The 19,496-nt window shown below is 48.1% G+C and overlaps 1 protein-coding gene across 3 annotated transcripts in view; it reads right to left on the reverse strand.

Moving 5' to 3' along the window:
- The window catches only part of ZHX2 (zinc fingers and homeoboxes 2), a 67,298-nt gene extending 48,716 nt beyond the window's left edge, over positions 1-18,582 (reverse strand). Inside the window, exon 1 of one of the 3 annotated variants that reach the window (XM_072329326.1) lies at positions 15,631-18,582. The gene's annotated coding sequence lies outside the window, so the exon portion shown is untranslated. Of the gene's footprint in view, positions 1-14,958; positions 15,086-15,324 lie in introns of those variants that run through there. The other 2 variants (XM_072329325.1, XM_072329323.1) reach the window with 2 other exon arrangements.
- Between the last annotated feature and the right edge of the window lie 914 nt (positions 18,583-19,496).

A 19,496-nucleotide genomic window follows, 5' to 3' on the forward strand; every position in this document is an offset into this window, starting at 1 on the left:
GCCACACACTGGATTGTTTGCATTCCTGTGCCTTGATATCAGTTATAATGACTGCATATTCATTTAAATGCTTTGCTCATCAACTTCTTTTGTGCTTAGTGTTTAGATTAACATATATATATATATACACACACATATATATATATATGAAAAGGTAAAAATAGTGAATATTGTTTTTAAGCATTGGGATGTTGGTATGAATCTCTCCAGTAAGAATGAGTTCCTGGCAGAACGAAGTATGGAAGAGGGGGAATGGGGAAATGAGATGTGATTAAGGGCATTGCACTGAGGTCCCATGCCCTGTGATCTATGGAGACTAGCTAAACATGAGTGCTTCACGCTCTGGGACGTGACGTGTCCCAGTTCAGCAGTGACATATATGTGGTACAGCAGCCACATTTCAGTGCTTCAGGCTCAGCTCCTCCACAGCACCTTTCCATTCGGCTTGGATCTTGCTTTAGTAAAATCATTTTGGGGCCCGCTTTACAAGAAGAATAAATGACTATTTTCACTGTATGGGGAGGAAAGACTGATACAAAGATGACACAGTTCTCTTTCTTACTATGTGAGAAAAATAAGCCAAAATCATAGCCTTGCCACATACTTATTTCATGTCCACAATCCCCACAAAGGCCAAGTTGGTGATCTTGATGTTTTCCTCTGTACAATCACATCTCAATAAACTATGATCTGATATGAGACTTAACTGGGTAATGCCAAAAGATTGAGTTATTCAACCAGCTCTGCTAAAGGTAACAGGTAACTCCAAATGTACAAACAGATTAATAAGAGGCTTGCAAGTCTGGTGTCGCCTTAGCTGCCCATGGCACTCAGCTGGCACATCCTTAGGGACCACGTGGAAATCAGGGCCTCCTATAGTGTACTGAGAAACCAGACTAGTTGAATAGAAACTTAATGGACTTTCAGAACTAGGGGGGCAGAGGAAAGGGAGATGCTCTGTCCAAGAGGTAAAATGGTACTTTGTTTCCTCTGTCCACATATTTTTCTTCTTTTTATTTTTGGATCTTGCAACATTATCCAGTACTAAATAGCACTCAGTCAGAATAACAGCTGCTGTGCCCTATCCCAGAGAGCAGAGAGACATCAAAACCGGCTCCACAAAGAGAGCTGACAGAAGAGGACATGCAACATTAAACTGTGGCTTTCACCTCTTTGTTCTGGAGGAGAATTTGAAAGCACTCCTTTAAAAATTATAGGTACTAAGAACATCACGACACAAGAAGCATCTCAGCAGCAGATGAATATCCCCGTCATACTGGTAAAGTAGATGGAGCCAATGCAGAAAGCCCACCCTCTACAAAAGCACAGCAAAACAACCTCATAGGACTGAGGAAGGGTGGTTTTTTCCAGCTAAGCAAGCCTTTCCTTGGGGCCATGCCAGCATGCATGTGTCACTCAGGAATCACACCTCTTTGTGCTTTTGGCCAGTACAGCCTTGCTGGCAGAAGTCTGCAGTGAAGGCATGGCGTAACCCCAAGCTATTTTCAGAAGAAAACGAGATGCAATCTAACTTTCCAGCATGCATCACAACTTTTGTTTTACAAAATACAAAATTCAGCCCTTGTGGCACTCCTCAAAGAGCTTCACCATTTGTAGAAGGGACAGCCAGATAAAGCAAGTTCTTCTTCCAGTTATTTTGTAGGATGTTAAGTTTCTACTTACTGCAAATGTTGTGTTTTCTCACATTATTGATACTTGATCGTTGATGCTTCTGGTAGGATGCTGTCCCCAGTGTTTTGAACTATATTGGGCTTCCCTCTGCTCAGGATTTTGCAACATCCCTCACCTGTGATTCAGTCCCAAACTGAGAGAGGAGAAGTCTGTTTTGGGCTGACTCCTCCTAATTGCCATGGAAGAAGTAAAGGAAAGGCTGTCCAAACTTATACAAGGAGCCTCATGCCCTTGGTAAGATGAGAGGGAAGATCCCTCAGGACCAGAAGGAACTGAACAGCCCTATAAAAGCAGAGGTAATAGCACAATGGGCAACTGAAAAAAGCTCTGCAGCCTTCACTGCAACTGCCCCTGGAAAAACTCCACCAGTAAAGGGGCAGGGACCCAATTTTTACATCTGCTTATTTTCCGGCTTGTGGAGGAATTGCGTCAATAGAGCAGCGAGAATCACTCAAGATCTGGATGCGACTCTAGCATCAACACAGTCCCAGAAGTCTTCCTGAAAGACAATTATGCTGCTTCTGAGGGAAAACCCAAGCAACATTAAGCATATCATTGGGATTTTCCCAGAGAACAGCGTGATGGTGGAGTCCCATACAGAGCATGATACAACTACATTGTGCCACCGAGCTGTACCTACGGCCAGGCTACCCAAGCAGGCACCTTGATTTATTCTTGCAGTATAAAAGTAAGGTGTCAAGCTAAACTCTTGAACATGACTTTACTGAAGGATAGGATTTTAAAATTCTGTCCTGGACCCACTTACACTTTGCTTCATCATCTAAAAGTAACAGCTTCAGGAAAGCAACCAAACCCTCTTTGATAAGATGTGGGTAACATATTGCACTCTGTAAGAGATAATAATAAGAATGTTCTACCAGAGAGTGCTTCTGACATGGATCTGTTTTGCCACTTCGCTCCACTTCAGTGCTATCTGCAAGTACAGAAGCTTGCAGAGCACCACAGGCTGCTTGTTCCTGATACAACCCCATCTTCCAGACACACCAGAGGCTTTTTACTTTAGAGGGCAGCTGCACGTGGAAAAGACATTGAACTCTGTGTACAGACTAGTTCTCACTTCTGAAATCACTTCAGAAAACGGCTTATGGTAAAGGCAGTCCACAAGACATACTTGTTCTCTTTAAAGCCAATCTATCTTTTAACAAAAAAATAAAGGAGGGAAAAAAAAAGAAAAGAAAAGCCTTTCACATTTATTTACACCACTGTTTGCTCTGCAGACATCTGTGGGAAAGAAATATAGATTCTAATCTGTCTGGTGCACCACCAGCTGAACGCAGTTGAGATTTAGTGGACAGGCTCCTTACTGCTGGTAGATGTGACAGACCATTTTATCTCCAGAATCCAAATAAGATAACTTTCCTGCTGCTCCTTGGTACCGGTAGAGTCAGAACAACTGACACTTTCACAAGGAAAGCACTGTTCAGTGCTCGTCTGTCTGATCACGTAGAAGCCTTGTCTGGCATGAGATGGGAATGACTGAGAGCAGCAGTTTCTGAGGAGGCTTGGGGAGCCTTGTGGGACTGTCAGCTTCCAGGAGCCTCATGGGGCTCCTATCTCTGTTTTACCACTCTTCTATTGAACCACAGAACCACAGAATCAGAGTGGCTTGGGTTAGAAGGGACATAAAAGATCACTCAGTCCCAATCCCCCTGCCAGAGTTGCTGATCACTAAATCAGACACTAGATCAGGTTGCCTAGGGCCCCATTCAATCTCGCCATGAACTCAACATTCAGAGACATAGTATCTAATCCTCTACCCGCAAGGAGTCAAGTTCATAGTCAGTGGTTCCAGGACTGAAGCTTTCCCAGTCTGCACCTCTGTGAGCCTTACAGATTCCCTGAGCCAGGCTTAACACAGTTTGTGGCTTTTGAATTAGCAGATCAGGCTCCAAGCTCAAGGAGAATAGAAAGGGTGATGAAGGCACCTCCACTTGGAGTGGTTGCAAAGGGACTCAGTGCTTACTGGGGATATGGCATGGGGATCTCAGTTTCCCAATGGCTCCACATCACATTAAACCTGAGCAAAAAAAAAGAAGTGGGAAAAAGTAGGAGATAGAAGGTCACTTGACACCAAGCTCAGGTTGCCTGCAAGAGAATTCCTCCAAGCACACGGAAAACCTGCTAATATTCCCTGGCCTGAATCCTCCCTCTTTCACACTAATCAGATTTTAATCAAAAATACCAAGACGGTTTTGGCAAAACATTCCATCCTCTGCTAGCTTGGTTAGCTATAGCTCTATATAGCTCTGCTATTGCTTGGTTACAAACTGTTCAATGTTTGTGCCTCAATTTCCCCATCTATTAAGCAAAAGTAACATAACCTCTTCTGGAGGGAATTTTCACACCTTGGCTTTTGTAAGGCATTGTGCAAAAAGCACTACAGGACCCACAGATCACAAGCAAAGCAGCCAAAACTCTTAAGAGCAGGCACTAGAGTGGGTCAGCCTGACTATGAAGCAGCTGTGGTGCCTGGAGTTATGGGCACCAAGGGAGCGACTGAACTAGCAGCACTGCAGCAAGCGTGTGCTACAGGCAGCCTGTGCCACTGCAGCCAGACACAGTGCGAGCTCAGAAAGCCAAAAAAAAGAGAGAAGCAGCCAACTTCTTCATATTCATGAGCTCTTTAATAATGCTCAACAAAACTTGAAGGCATGTTCACTGCTGTTGCTCCTGCCCTTTTGCACAGGGAGCGAGTCATAAATATTTCAAGGGAAGAGTCCAGAAAATTTGCAAGATTGGTCGTAGGCTTTTACAGCATTAATGAGCAGGCCATTAATAGTTAATGAAACAGCTGCTGGTGATCTCAGAGGTACAGGCAAGATGAGAACAGCAGTGTTTGCCCACTCACTACAGTGTGATAATGTGAAGGATCAGCTCGATCCTTTTATCAGATCCTCCCCAACAGGACGGGACCGTGGAGATGGGTGGAAGGCCCCCGTACAGCTGCGCCCAGCCCCTCTGCAGACCATACCCCTGTGCAGGCCCCAGAGGTGGAGTCTGTTGCAGAGGAGTTGCACTGCTGTCCCAGTACTGCACTGGGTGAGGAAACTGGAACATATGCACAGCGTCCCAAAAGCATGTCACAGAATCATAGAATGGCCTGGGTTGAAAAGGACCACAGTGATCACCTAGTTTCAACCCCCCTGCTCTCTGCAGGGTCGTCAACCACCAGACCAGGCTGCCCAGAGCCACATCCAGCCTGGCCTTGAATGCCTTCAGGGATGGGGCATCCACAACCTCCTTGGGCAACCTGTTACAGTGTGTCAACATCCTCTGTGAAAAACTTCCTCCCAGTATACAACCTAAACCTCCTGTCTTAGTTTAAAACCATTCCCCCTTGCCCTGTCACTATCCACCCATGTGAACAGGCATTCCCTCTCCTTTTTATATACTTCCTTCAAGTACTGGAAGGTTCAATGAGGTCTCCCCAGAGCCTTCTCTTCTCCAAGCTAAACAAGCCCAGTTCCCTCAACCTTTCCTCATAGGAGAGGTGCTCCAGCCCTCTGATCATCTTAGTGGCCCTCCTCTGGACCCGCTCCAAGAGCTCCATGTTTTTCCTGTACTGGGGACCCCAGGCCTGGTCGCAGTACTGCAGATGGGGCCTCACAAGAGCTGAGCAGAGGGGGACAATCACCTCCCTCTCCCTGCTGGCTGCTCCTCTTTTAATGCAGCCCAGAACACAGTTGGCCTTCCGGTCTGCAAGTGCACACTGCTGCCTCATGTCCAGCTTCTCATCCACCAGGACCCCCAGAGTCCTTCTCCACAGGGCTGCTCTCAAGATCTTCCCCCAGCCTGTATAAATACCTGGGACTGCCCCGACCCAAGTGCAGCATCCTGCATATGGCCTTATTGAACCTCATTAGGTTAACATGGGCCCACTTCTCCAGCCTGTCCAGGTCCCTCTGGATGGCTTCCCTTCCTTCCAGTATATCAACTGGACCACTCAGCATGGTATCCAGATAGAAACACGCAATGTGTATGTGCAGGTGTATGTGTGCAGCCCCAGTGGTGAAAGGGCAGGTCCTGGTGAGCAAAGCCATTTAGAGAACAGGACAAAGGAATTCAACCTCAAGAGCCAAACCCACCAGAAAGTGGTCTTCATTGGTCTGCTGTTCCCACAGCCTGAGAATCAAGGCTGGATTCTCATACATGAAGCTTTGCCTGCTGACCAATTGTTAGAGGTCTGTAAAAAGCAGCAACGATCTGTAGGGAGGAGGCTCTTTGATGACCCTGAGGGGGATAAGGACAACACAGACCCATTACTAGTCAGCACATACTGAGGGGTTTGTAAGCAATCTCTGCCTTAGAACAGAGTGCAGATTACACTTTGGGCCATCAGCAGCCTTGCAATTATTGGGAAGAAATAATATGGAAAAAGAAAGCTTAATTTCAAAGTCATAATCTTCATACTGCCCTTCAGAACAGAGTTGCTAAACAGTGTTGAAGTCAAGTACAACTGCAGCGCAGGGCCCTTCCTTTAAATGCCCAAGCTATCTGCAGGTACTGGTAGGAGAGACAAAAGGATTCTCTGTCTTCACATCCAGCTTTCACCTAAAATGTGTGCTTCTGGATGAGAACCTCCTGGCACAACACATGCTAGATTGTAAGCAAACTGGTCCCTGTCTTTGCTTACCCTTAGACAAGACTGCCCACTTAATTTCAATGTAGATCAAGGGTAGCCTCAACAGATCATCCCTGTATGAAGACCTGTAGAATAAGGGTTTACCACATCCAATTTGAAACAATTATTTTATTCTGTAACTTGATTAAAAGCTGTCACTTACCAAACATACTCTGAAAAAAATATTGCTGTGTACACATAATAAAAAGTAAATAACTAGCAATAAATGTTCAGTGCTTCCTTTTAAAGTCCATAGCAAGCAACTTTAGTTCATGCTTCAACTGGAGAGCACCTTAGAGCCATCATAAACCTTGATTTAAAGACTTCAACGCCTTGAACTATTTAAATCATTTTAAGGATGAAACTTCATGAATGAAGAATCCTGTCAAACCCAGATGCGCATTGGGCTTTCCCTCACCCTCATACCAGATGTTTTACATAATTCAAGAATGGGTATTTTAAATCTGCTGACAAGTCAGAAAAGGTTAATGACTGAAAAGATATACTCAACTGCGAATGTTACTTCCTCAGCTTCCTATCTTAGTTTTCCCTTTCATTAAAAAAGAAAGTAACGTGATTATGGATATTTTCCCTCCTCTACAAGTAGTAGTGTGAAATTTCACTAAGAAGAGTGGGTTAAAATTTGCTGATTCCAACTTTTAGAGTATTTTTAAACTGATTTTAAAACACCCAACAGGCACAAGGATCATCCAAGGACCAGCCAGACATTCAACGAGCTGCCATGCAAGCCAAGCCAAGCAGACACAAAGAAGGTGAGCAATGCTTTAAGATGGGTATCCATGGATTGTAAAGGACTGGTAATAAACCATAGCAGGTAACAATCCTTTTTTCTGCCATGCATGAAAGGGAGGCAATGAAGTATCCTCCAGTTAGGCTGCACCAGGGAGAGGCAACAGGGAAGGATGCGCTGGGTTCAAGGTAGCAAAGGGAAACAGATGATCAAAGTGCAACCCTTGGCTACAGAATCACAGAATTGTTAAGGTTAAAAAGACCTGTAAGATCACCTAGTCATCATCAACCCAACAACTCACCCCCACCATGCCTACCAAACCATGACCCTCAGAGGCCCATCTCCATGATTCCTAAACGCCTGTTGGGATGATGACTCCATCACTCCCTTGGGCAGCCTGTTCCAGTGCCTCACCACTGTTTCTGAAAAGCAATTTAAACGTACACAGGATTTAACAGTCCACCATGCAGTGGTTTCCTGTGCAAATGCATCCTTTCTGAAACACAGTAAACTACACCTTGTACCAATGCGCACAAAGCATCCAAAAAGTCAGACGGGTGGCAGAGATGGATGCTATTTCCATCCCCATTCGCTCGCTGCTACCTCTGCAAGCACAGCACTCTGCAAACAGCCCCAAATCCTTTGCCATGAAGTGTCACAGGCCTTTACTGCAATAACACCAGTTTCTGGAGACAGCACTACTAGGATCAAAAATCCAGTGCCCTCCTTGCAATGCAACTCACATACTTTCAGTGAGGTGCTTCATATTTAATAGCATGTTACCGAGCAGGTCCTTCACTCAATCACAGCTACTCTGGGCAGCCTGTACCAGCACCCTACCACCCCCTGCGAAAAGGCTTTTCCTTGCCATGGCTTCTCCAACACAGAAAGCCACTGAACAGACCATTCACTAAATGACACTGACCATTTTTTGGTAGGTGAAATTGTATAGGTTTGTGGCTTCCATGTGTGTATATGTGTGCCCATCCCCTGGAGATTTTTGAGCAGGGTGTACTCAGCTTGGTTGGGAGCTGGAGCTGTTGAATCTGGCTGTGAGCACCCATACTTGAGCACCCTATGGGGCTCTTGAGTGCCTTACAGAGTGAAGAGCATCCATTTACAAAGGAGCAAGAATGGAGGGAAAGAAAACAAATTCAGACTTCAGGAGATAAAGTTTAAACCCAGAAACTCAGTGCTCTGATCTTCTAAGTCAGAAGAGAGGGGGCTGGAGCTAATGCATGCTCTGCTCAGCATAAATAATGCCTTGTGACATCGCTCTCTGGCTCAGACGCGCGCCGGGGGCTCACGGGCTCTGCAGGCGCGTGGCACCAAGGGGCACAGACCCTGGAGCAGCAGTCACAGCCGGCATAGCCCAGTCTCCCACCAGGCTTCAGACAGCCCCTCTGTCTCCCCAGAGGTGTTTTCCCACTGTAGGAAAGCATGAAAATAAGGTAAGTAGAGCTAAACACTGAGATACTGGATAACAGGACAAATGAGCAGAATTTAAGGCACCTCAAGAACATTTAGGCTTGAAAGCAAAACACTACAGAGAGCTAAGATTTTATTTATTTATTTTGTATCTGCTTAACTGTGGATTTTGAAACTTGTATTTGCCCTAAGCAGTATTTCTCAAACCACCCCTAATTTAACTACAAGCACACAGATGAGATGCTGGCAGATCCGCAGGCAAGAAAGGCACAAACTGTTCTGAATGATGGCAGAACTACAAGGATGCCCTAAACTCCAAACAAAAAAGATGTCCTGTAAAGGTAGTTGAAGAAAGCAGTTCCCTGAAAGTTGAAGAAAGCAGGAAAGGGATTGACTTTTTTTACATGGTCTGATAGTTACAGGACAAGGGGGAATCGTTTTAAACTAAAAGGGGGAAATTCAGTTAGATGTTAGAAGGAAATTCTTCACTGAAAGGGCTGCTCTGAGAGCTGTGAGTACCCCATCCCTGAAGACATTCAAGGCTAGGCTGGATGGGGCCCTGGGCAGCCTGAGCTGGTGGGAGGCAAACAGCACAAGGCAGGGGGCTGGAACTGGGTGGGCTTTGATATCCCTTCCAATCCAAGCCATTCTGTGATTCCGCATCACGCTAATTGACTCCTGCCAGCTGAACACAATCCCACAGGTCCCCAGGGAGCAGCAGCCCAGCACCCAGCAGCCCAACTAGATACCATCTCTGGCACAGAAACCCCACATGATGCTCTTCCAGTGTCTTGTCACCACTGACTTCCCCAAGAAAAGCTGTGCCGTGTGACAGTAATGACAAATGGCATCGGCAGTGTGGCTGCAGGAAATGCCACAGGAATGCCTGGTGGGGACAAGAGAAGGGATGCAGGACAAAGGACGGTGTCACTGCCTTGGGCTGAGCTTCCCCAGTTCTCAAGGAAACTAACACAGCGTGGAGGACAACAGGCACCAGAGCCCTCATCAGCAGCGCGCTCTGAGCATATCATTTAAATACATCACTTTTCAAGGAGACAAAAGATGGGTAAAAATTCCCTGTGATTCCTGACAGTTTGTGCTGGAGAGGATACTGAAAAAATACCAAACAACAAAACATATTTGCTTTGGAGGTGGGAGGCAGAAAGAGGGATGGGGAAAGCATCTTGTCAAAAACACTTCAGTCTGCAGCCATCAGAAATTTCCTTTATTTCATGCGAGAGCGGATCAGCAGTGCTCCCCAGCAAGGAAGCAAACCTTGGAGATGCCACTCCTCAATTCTTCTGACCAAGAGCCCCAAAACCAAAAACCCTTCACTGCTTTGAGCTGGTTATGCTTGGATTTTCTTCCTGCAAATAGTTTGTGGGTTTGTTTTTTTTTTCTTTTTAAAGAATGAGTATTTTCCCACTTTTGTTGCCTGAATGAAGCATAACAGAAAGTAACTGAAACTAATAAGCATGAAATTAGGTTGAGAGATACAAAAAAAAAAAAAAAAAATAATCTCTAGAACTTGGGAGAGTGAGAAAAGGGAACACACGGGTTGGAGGCACCGAGATGGGGCACAAGGCCTCTTGAGAAATACTGGTGTTTTACTGAGCCCCTCTGAACAATGCCTTCAGTTCAGAACCTGCTTCATCAGAGTGTTATTTAGATAGAAAAATCACAGAAAGATTCTATGTGAAAATAAAGGAATCATTTATTTTTTTTCCTATTCAGCTCTGCTTAAGAGATACCCATCGGATTTCCGGCTTCCTCCTCCACGCATCAGACTGCACGAGAAGTGAAACAATCCTGAACTTGAGGGGTTACGGCCACTGACGTAGAACATGCAAGAAAATCTCTTTTTTCTCCCTCCAGCAAGTCAAATACACAGCAAGCACTTACTAGAGAATTGTGGAAACAACAGACAATTAACAACAACAGAAGTGATGCCAAAATCTACAGGTAACTTGAGGTTTCAAGTTTAAAAAGCATCTGGTATTTAAGAGAAGAAGTAAGGTCAGGAGAGAAAGATTGGGAGAAAAAAGGGGAAGGAAAACTGAGATTTGAGGCCCACAATGGGCAAATCTGGGCACTGGAGGAGTTCCAAACTCATCTCCCTCTGTTGATGTGAAGTTAGTTCTCCTTGCCATTGATGCCAGATGGGACCACACCATAAATCACATTGAAATGCTAAACATTTTACATGTATACATATAAATATATATATAAAAATATATCAATAAACTTAATAATACATATAGCTTCAGTGGTTTCTGCAGTGCCAAACACACAGCACAGGTCAAGTCCCACCAGCACTTTTGCTGATGCAGCTCATCAAAACCATGAATGGATCCGGGTGGGCAAACCCATCATCAGTGTGAATTCACATGAGGTGCACATTTTTGGTGTGGCTGTGGAATTCTGACCACTGAAATGCTCATAGCATCATAGAATCACTAAGGTTGGAAAAGACCACAAATCTCACCTAACCCAACCATCAACCCATCCCAACTATGCTCACTAAGCCATGGCCCTCAGTGCCTCATACATACATATGTACAAACTCTCCAAGGACCTCCAGGAGGACTTTCCATGAGTTCCCTCCTGTTCACACATCTCACCCAGAAACCACACATCGTCCTGTCAGACCAGGTCTCCCAGTGCACAAACATGCTTGTGGTGCTGGTGTATGTAGAGTGACAACTTCTGCAGTCAGAGACTTCAGGTTTTGTTTCAGAGTCATTCTGGGGGATCTCTCAGTTCCAGAGAACAGCTTGCTGAGTGAACTGTCCTGACTGAGGAACCACAGTGCTTCTCGAAACAACAGGGTCTCTTTTCTTAATCACAAAACAAACAAACCGAAAAACTAAACCAAGCCAACCTCATGATGTGTAAAGCCATGGCAGTCTTGGAGAGGAGGCTGGAATGGCAATTCCTGAACTGAGGACAACAATGCTGGAACTGAACTCATTTGATTTTACCTTGCAAGGGCCCAGTTCATGTCATCCCATCTGGGGCTCCGCACCAACAAGCACCACTGTGTGTTAAAAGTACTTTCAATGTTCTGGAAACCAACAGCTTTTGCAGCTTCTACACAAGAACCTAAAACCTGCTGCTGTCCTCTGAAAACACAAAACTGGCACTTCCAGTAAGCTCCAGACCTACATACAGCAACACCACACATGTGAGTTTCAGCCGACAGAACGCACACACACATACCTTGATAGAAGATCAGGAATTATTTTAATGGATGTAAGCTAAAGCCTTTAATGCCTTATTTTGTTTATTACCTACTTGGACAAGCAGTAACAGAGATTTGAAGAAGTTGTTTACAGTAAGGGTAACTAAGAACTGGAACAGGTTGCCCAGAGAGGTTGTGGAGTCTCCTTCTATGGAGATATTCAAGACTCATCTGGATGCCTATCTGTGTGACCTGCTTTAGCAAGGAGGTTGAACACAATGACCTCCAGCAGTCCCTTCCACACTCTGCAGTTCTGTGATGCTGTGATTCCATGTGCATGCCACAGCGCTGGCTTTACAGTCACTCTCTCCGGATTATGGTGATACTAGAAAGTTCAACTAAAATTACACTCTGCACATAAAAAGTAAATGCAGCTCTGCTGCCACGTGACAGCCATGCTAAAATCTCAGGAAATTCACTCGAGACCACGTCCATTTCTAACCAAATTATAATCAAAACGCTACTTTTATTTATTCTCAGTGGCTGTTTTCATTTCTTAAGTGGACGCACAGAAATATGGGTCACAAGATCCCAACCACAACAGCCTGCAAGCACGATCTCTGAGGGTGATCCCAGTCAGAGCAGAGGGAAAGGAGTAACAGGAGAGGATGTCACACATGCAAACACTGTCACACCTGGCATAAGTGCTTTGTTTTGTATGAGGGTGAACTAAACTTGCTGGGTTCTGCAGTCCGGTCTACTGCAGTTTGAAATGTACAAAGAAGGAAGTACCCCTTGTCATAGTTAACATCAGCTCTCTATTTTGGGGCTTTCACTAAAAACACATTAAAATCCTGTCAAAGAAAAAGAATCAAAGTGTGACACTGCCAACTTGGGCTGTCTCCTGCAATGGGTTATTGCTTCTACAGACACTGGAAATCACAGCTTGCGGCCAGGAGGAGGGAAAATCAGATCTGTAGGACTTGCAGACAGAGTGGCCAAAGGAGAGCTCTCCTCCCATATACCCACAGCTGAGGACAACTCAGACAGCAGAACTTCTCGTGGAGGCCAGGCAGGAGAAACGTCATTTTATGGAGGTGAGTAATCACAAGGACTTTGGGCTGAGTGCTGCGGGCTGTGCACGTTCCGGGACTGAGCTCACCGCAGGTAGCAGAGGAACGGACAAACACCGAGAGCTCGCGGCCCTGCATCTCTGCAGCGGACACACCGAAGCAAAGTAGGAACTGGCCAATGACTTTAGAAATGCATGGGCTTCTTAGCATTGATACTCTCGCAACTTGCTGGCCCTTAGCTGGCTCGAACCAGTCCGGAGGTCCATTTGCAATTCTGCATTTCAAAGGGCTGCTGACCTCTTCCTACTGACTGAAGCCACATCTACATGAGAAAAGCTTCACCGGGATAGAAATGTATCACAGAGGCAAAGAACTTGGGTCACAGATACCTCTTAAACAACAGAATCCCTCTTCTGCCGGGCTGCTCCCAACACCCCACTGGGTACCCAGGCACGCTCTGGCAGTGCCACTTCCAACCGAGTTTCAGTTAAGGACAGCTGGGCCCCCACTGCTCCCATCCACACCATCTCCAGCCTGGGAACAACCCCTGCCCAAAGCTTAACCCGGAGTTTTATAACAAACAGAACTCTCTGTAGGTGAGCCAGATGATGAGCAACAGTGATTTACAATCATCGGTTGTAAAACATTGTTACAGAGGCACTTGACATCTTAGTTCTCAAGCCGAGTTTGGAAACGGACTTTGCTAGAGTTCCTGTCATTTCTTTTCTAAAAGATAAGCCAAAACTCTTCAAACCGATGCTCGATTGGGACGGGACATAAAATTCAAGTGGGAAATACCGTGCCTGCCCAGCTGACAGCCCCAGCTGAGCTGTAGGATGGCTCCAGGCAGAGCACCACAGCAGCAGCTGCTGGAGTCACCGCACCCCAACACTGTCCCACACCTTGCAAGTCCTCTTCCCCCCAGCCCTACACCTTTGGATGCTTTGTCCCTTTTCTGCACTCTGAGCCCAGAATCTTTATCTAGATTCCCTTTTGCGGAGGAAAACCATAAAGGAGCACCTGCTTGTGGGGATGCTCCATTGGAGAGGTGCCCGATGAACCCCAGGAAGTGGCAAAAACTAGGGTGACACCTCCAGCGTGAGGGATTCCTGGGCACAAAGTAAAAGAGAAGGGCAGCAGGAGCCCAGAGCCGGGCAGGTGGAGCTCTTCATGCATCCCGACTGAGCTTCCAAGTTTTATTCCCAGCAAAGGGGGGCAAAACTGAAGCCTTGCGCTTGCACCCTCATCCCAGAGGAGCAGAGAGAGGGAAGAAAAAATAAATAAATAAATAAGGAGATGGTTGTACCACGGTTTTGGAAAACAACTGAAACCAAAAGGAAGGACACCCCCTCCAAAAACAAATAAATAAATAAGTGGACGCGACATGTCCAAGGCCGAGCTTCCCGAAATCTCCCGATCCCGATGTTAAGGGGCACAAGCAAGAGACTTTCGCGATCGCAGCGGGGCGGGCGGCTCGGCGCTGCCGCCTCTGCTCCCCGCTGCCCCCCGGCAGCCGCGGTCGGAGAGCTCCGCTCGGCGCAAAGACGGTGGAGACGGAGGGGGTTGGGAGGAGGGTGAGGGGGTAATAAAACCGCACGGAATCACGGCACGACAGTCCCGGCCAACTCCGGCCGCGGAGAGCGGGGCGGCCCCTGGACCCCACTGCCCGACACCCGCAGCCCCCCCAGGCGCCTTTTTCATTTTTTTTCGGCTGTTGTTCCCCCTCACTGGAAGCCGCCGGCTCCGTTTTTACACACCGCCCCGACAAATTCGCTCTACTCGCCTCTACGTAACGCCCTGTCGAAAGCGGACGCCATATTTTGTGTTGCTGATGTCGACATAGACAAACGTAGACATGTTTTTTCTCCCCCCTCCCCCCCCCCCGCCTCCTCCTGTCGCCGTCCCCCCTTTCCCCGAACTTGCGATCTGCGGGGCAGCGCGGAGAAGGGCTGCGCGGGGGGCACGGCGCTGCGACGAGACAAAACGTAAAAAACCCATTCCGAGCCCCCTCCCGGCTCCCACCTCTCGGTAACCCCCCCCCTCGCCCCGCAGCCCCAGCGGCGTCCCAGAAGCGGAGCGCTTTATCCGGGAGGAAAAGTTGGGTGCGAGCGACCGGGGCGGCGGCGCGCGTGGGCAAGGAGGAGGGCGGGGGGGGTGGGGTGGGGGGAACCCCGCCTGGGAAGTTTCCTACCTGCGCTCAGGGCGGCGGCACCGCGTGTCCCAGGCGGAGCGGCGCGGCTCCGCGCTCCCCCCCGGTTCCGTTCCGCGTCGCTCCGCTCCGCGCCGCCGCGGCAGAGCCCCGCGCCCGCGGGACCCCGCGCCCCCCGCCCCCGCCGCGCCGGCCCCGCGGGCAGCCGCCACGCGCGGACGTACGTACCGCCCCGACCCCGGCGCGAAATTAAGGAAAAAAAAAAAAAAGCGAAAAAAAAAGAAAAAAAAAAAGAAAAAAAAAAAGAGGCCAAAAAAAAAAAAAAAAAGCGAAAAAAAAAAAGGCAAAAAAAAAAAAAAAAAAAAAAAAAGGAGCCCTCGATCGGCGGGGATCTACGCCAAAACCCACATGATCTCTGACGTCAGCCTGCGTATTTGCATACGATACCACCGCCGGCGCGGCCGCCGGGGTCTCTCGGCACGGCGGAAAGTTGGGAGCGCTGCTCTGGGTTCCCCCCCCCCCTCCCGGCCCCGGGAGCGCCTCCTCCGGGGCTGCCAAGCGGATTTCCCACGCCCCCCCCCCCACGCCCCCCCGCATCCCCCCTCCGCTCCGTGCTCCGAGCGTGGGCTCCGCCGCTGGCCGCGCGGCAAACACCGGCGCTCCGGGGCAGAGCTGCGCTGCCCCTCTCGGTGTCTCCGGAGCTTTGGGACGCACCCGGAGCGAGGTGGGCTGCGGGGCGCTCAGTCGGGCTTTTGCGGGAGGTGCTGCGTGTTTCCAAGCGGTGCCGCTCTGCTGCATCGCGGGAATCCTATCTCCCATTTAAAACTGTCGTTAAACTCTCGTGTCTCCGCGTCGCTATCGAGGAGGTGTAGCGGACGGCAGCCGGGCTATCCTCTGTTTTTTACTTCGGTGGATTAACGACAAGAAGTAATTCACCGTCCGCATCACGCTGCTGGGTACCAGCCGGCTCTGGGTAACGGGACCGCGGGCGGCAGAGCACCGCGGAGCTCCGGGCGCGCTGCATGCGAGGCGGAACCTCCCGTCACATCCATCCTGATGGTATCAGGACGGCTCCCAGGGCTCAGCCGTGCCCGCGTCCCATGGCGGTGCGCGACAGCGTCGGAGGAGCTCCAAGTTCCCGCTGCCGAACAGAAAGTACTTGTGTCCAGGCAATGTCAGAGAGATCTCTTCGCAGGGATACCCCTATCGGAGCGGACGTGTATCCGAGTGCCGGACGGAGCGCGGTCTGTGCAGCGTTTGCTGGCGGGATGGGGTGCTCCGTGCCCGCCTGCAGCCCGGGCCGGCTCCGAGCTCCCGGCTGCGGGTGGGAGGGATGCGGGAAACCCGGCGATAAGCGCCGGAGCTCCGCTGATGCTCTCTGAGCTCCGCTGATGCTCTCTGAGCTCTGAGTTTTCCCGTGAGATTTTTTCTTTTCTTTTATATTTTCTTTTCTTTTTTAAATGGAATTTCCACTTTCTTATAAATACCGCCGAGTCTTTTAACTCTTCAAGAGCTGTTCAGCTGCCTTTTGGAAGGAAAGGAAAAAAAGAAAGCCTATCTATGTTAGCAACCCCTTCTCCCCTGAAAGATGAACGTTTTGTTTTTCTACGGTCTCAATTTCCTAAGATTAAGACAAGAAAAAGCCAAAGTGTTTTAATGACCGTTACGCTTGTGCATGTGAAGGGTTCTTTACGGGCCACATCGATGGTGGAAAAGTCTCTCCTTGCAGTTGTTCTAATTCACACTTACTTTAAGGCCTCTTTAGCTTTTCTTTTCTGCCTTGCCGAGCGCAAAGGGTCCTTTGGCCCATGAGGCGGTGCTGCCCTTGGTGCTTTTAAGTGCAAAGGGGGGCCGTGGGTAAGAGCCCGGAGCCTTCTTTGGGGCCCACCATTGGGCTCAAGCAGTCTGCGCTGCGCAGGGCCCCTTCGCAGGCTCCTTTGCCTTCCCCACTACGCGGCTGATGTCGTACGAAGTCATTCAAACTGAGCACAGGTTTGAAGCGAGGAGGACGCGGGCTTTAAAACTGTGACTGTTCCTATTGCCAACCGCGATGAAAAAGCTAAGAGCTACTTATTGTGTAGGCCATTGTGTACTCAATGATAATGCTCTGAGGAACTGATCGTGGAGATAAAGCCAAGGGTGCCCAGGGCTCCTTTCAGCATCTAAAGAGGTGCTTTAAGAAAGAAGGGGACAGACTCTTTAGCAGGGTCTGTGGAGATGGGACAAGGGGAAATGGTTTCAAACTAAAACAGGAGATTTAGATCAGATATAAGGAAAAAGTTTTTGTTTTTCTTTTTATGATAAGGCTGGTAAGGCACTGCAACCCATTACCCAGAGAGGTGGTGAATGCCCCATCCCTGGAGACATTCAAGGTCAGGCTTGAGACTGAGCAACCTGATCAAGCTGTAGGTGTCCGTGCTCATTGCAGGGGGGTTGGACTAGATGGCCTCTAAGAGTCCCTTCCAACTCAAACAGTTCTATGATTCTATGATTCTCTGTGACCTCATGTTTTCCCATGCCCCACAAAATGGAGCTCAGTCTCAGTCATCAAATTCCTCCTCTGTCTGAATGTTGAGCAATGAGACCAACAACTCATGTGGCACCTCAGCCCTGATGCTGTGCTTTAGGAAACAGTTGGCAGGTTATCTCCGACTTCTGCCCCTCTGTCAGACATAGAATGGAATGGAACAGAATGGAATAGAATAATAGAATGGAATAGGAGAGAATAACAGAATAGTTCACTGGAAAGGACCTTCAAATATCATTGAGTCCAATTGCCTGACCTCTTAATTAACAGGGGCACGGTCCAAATTCCTCTTGCCACTGGCAGCCACGAGGCATCAGCCACTTCTTAGAATCCTGTTTCAGTATCTGTCCATCCCCATGGTAAAGAAATTGTTCTTGATGTCCGGTCTTGCCCCCCTCTGGTACAGCTTTGGGCCATTCCCATGTGTTGTGTCACTGGTGATGAGGAGCAGAGCCCAACCCCTACTGCTGCATCCCCTTCCTCACTTACACACCATGTAACATATTCTGTGTGTAACCGATCTCTGGAAACCTCCTATTAAAACAATGCTGGGTATCATCAGGAAATGGAAATTGCTTATACAGAAAATGCAAAAAGGAAGTTTGCATTTTTTTTTTTACTGAAGGCCTCTCTTTTCAGTGCATAGTACTATGGAAGGCACACCAATCACAGGGCATGGTGAGTGTGCACACAGCCTCCCAGGAAAGCATAGGCAGAATGCTGGCTTGCTTTAATTCTCATGCTCTCCCCATTTCCTCTGTCCACTTTCTTTAGATTTAAGGTGACATCCGCTCTGTAAAGACCTCAAATAAAGTTGTAAACTCCCCTGTGAAGTAATACGTTGGTCAGAGACAATGAACTGTGTGCTGCAATGTATCTGTATATTATTTACAGTGAGGAGATGAGTGTCTGACATATGCATTGTCACATATGTTTCAGTCTGATCGAATTAATGGTTCCTTTCCGACTGTTTATTCCTTTGCAGCCGAGGCTGAGTCAGCACAGCAGATCTCATTCCCTTTCCCTGAGCTACAGCTCAGATCTGTGCTCCGGGGAGACTCTGTGTGTATCCTCGAAGGAGACGTGCATCCTTCAGAAGCCAAAACACAGGCATATAAATAAAAGAGCCGGAGAGTCATTTTCTGCTGAGTATGGCTGCGTGCTGCTCATGTGTGTGCTGCCTGGAACTGTGGCATTAGGGGTTTGGTTTTTGTATGGGATGCAAGTAGCAGGGGGGGTAGCTGAGAGCTTTGGGATGTCTTTGCTCCTCCAGGGGAGGCCTTGGGCTGAAGGCTGAGCTGCTGCCTTGCAGGAACAACCAGGCTGCAACTACTTGGCATGCACCTTGCTGCTAACTGCATCCCACCCTTCTTCGACCCCCACACCAGTACGGCAGTGCCATGGCTCTCAGTTGTTTGTCATTATGCATTGAAAGCCAGCTTTCGGTATGGCCCTCAGCAGAAATTAAGGTAAGAGCAATTTTAAAAGAGGTCAGCCGATAAACACTGCTATTTTTTCCCCTCTCTTGTGGAGACCTTGATCCCAGTGCCATGGCAGGAAGCAGCATTGGCTGCTGGTCAATGCACAGCTCTTTAGCCAACTATATTTGCCACTCCCTCCCCAACCTATATAAATAATTTTTCTCAGCAAAACAACTACCAAAACCATCCTTTCCCCTCTGCTAAAGCACTCTGTCAGTCCTCTTGCTTTTCTTTCAAGTTGAGGCAGAGCGCTGTCTGCAGAATGAGATGCTAAAAGGACTTTGCAGAAGTGCAAAGCACTGCTGAGGTCTGAACACAATCTGTAGGGCTGACCTTATGTTCTGTGATGCCATTAAACTGGGGGAAGCTGTCCCTTCAGTTTGTGGGGCTGATGAGCTGAGGTGGAGGAGATCCCCCAGGCTTCTGTTGCACCTGTGCTCATCACATCAGCTTCAGACAGGTCCTGGCAAGAGGTGCCCAGACTCTGTCATTTTCTGGTTCATAGACTCTAGGAAAGCTGATCACTTCTCACGGGAACCATCTGGCTTATTCTTTGGAAGATCAACAGTTAG

Source organism: Excalfactoria chinensis, chromosome 2 (genome assembly GCF_039878825.1).
Source record: "Excalfactoria chinensis isolate bCotChi1 chromosome 2, bCotChi1.hap2, whole genome shotgun sequence".
Lineage (NCBI taxonomy): Eukaryota > Metazoa > Chordata > Aves > Galliformes > Phasianidae > Excalfactoria > Excalfactoria chinensis.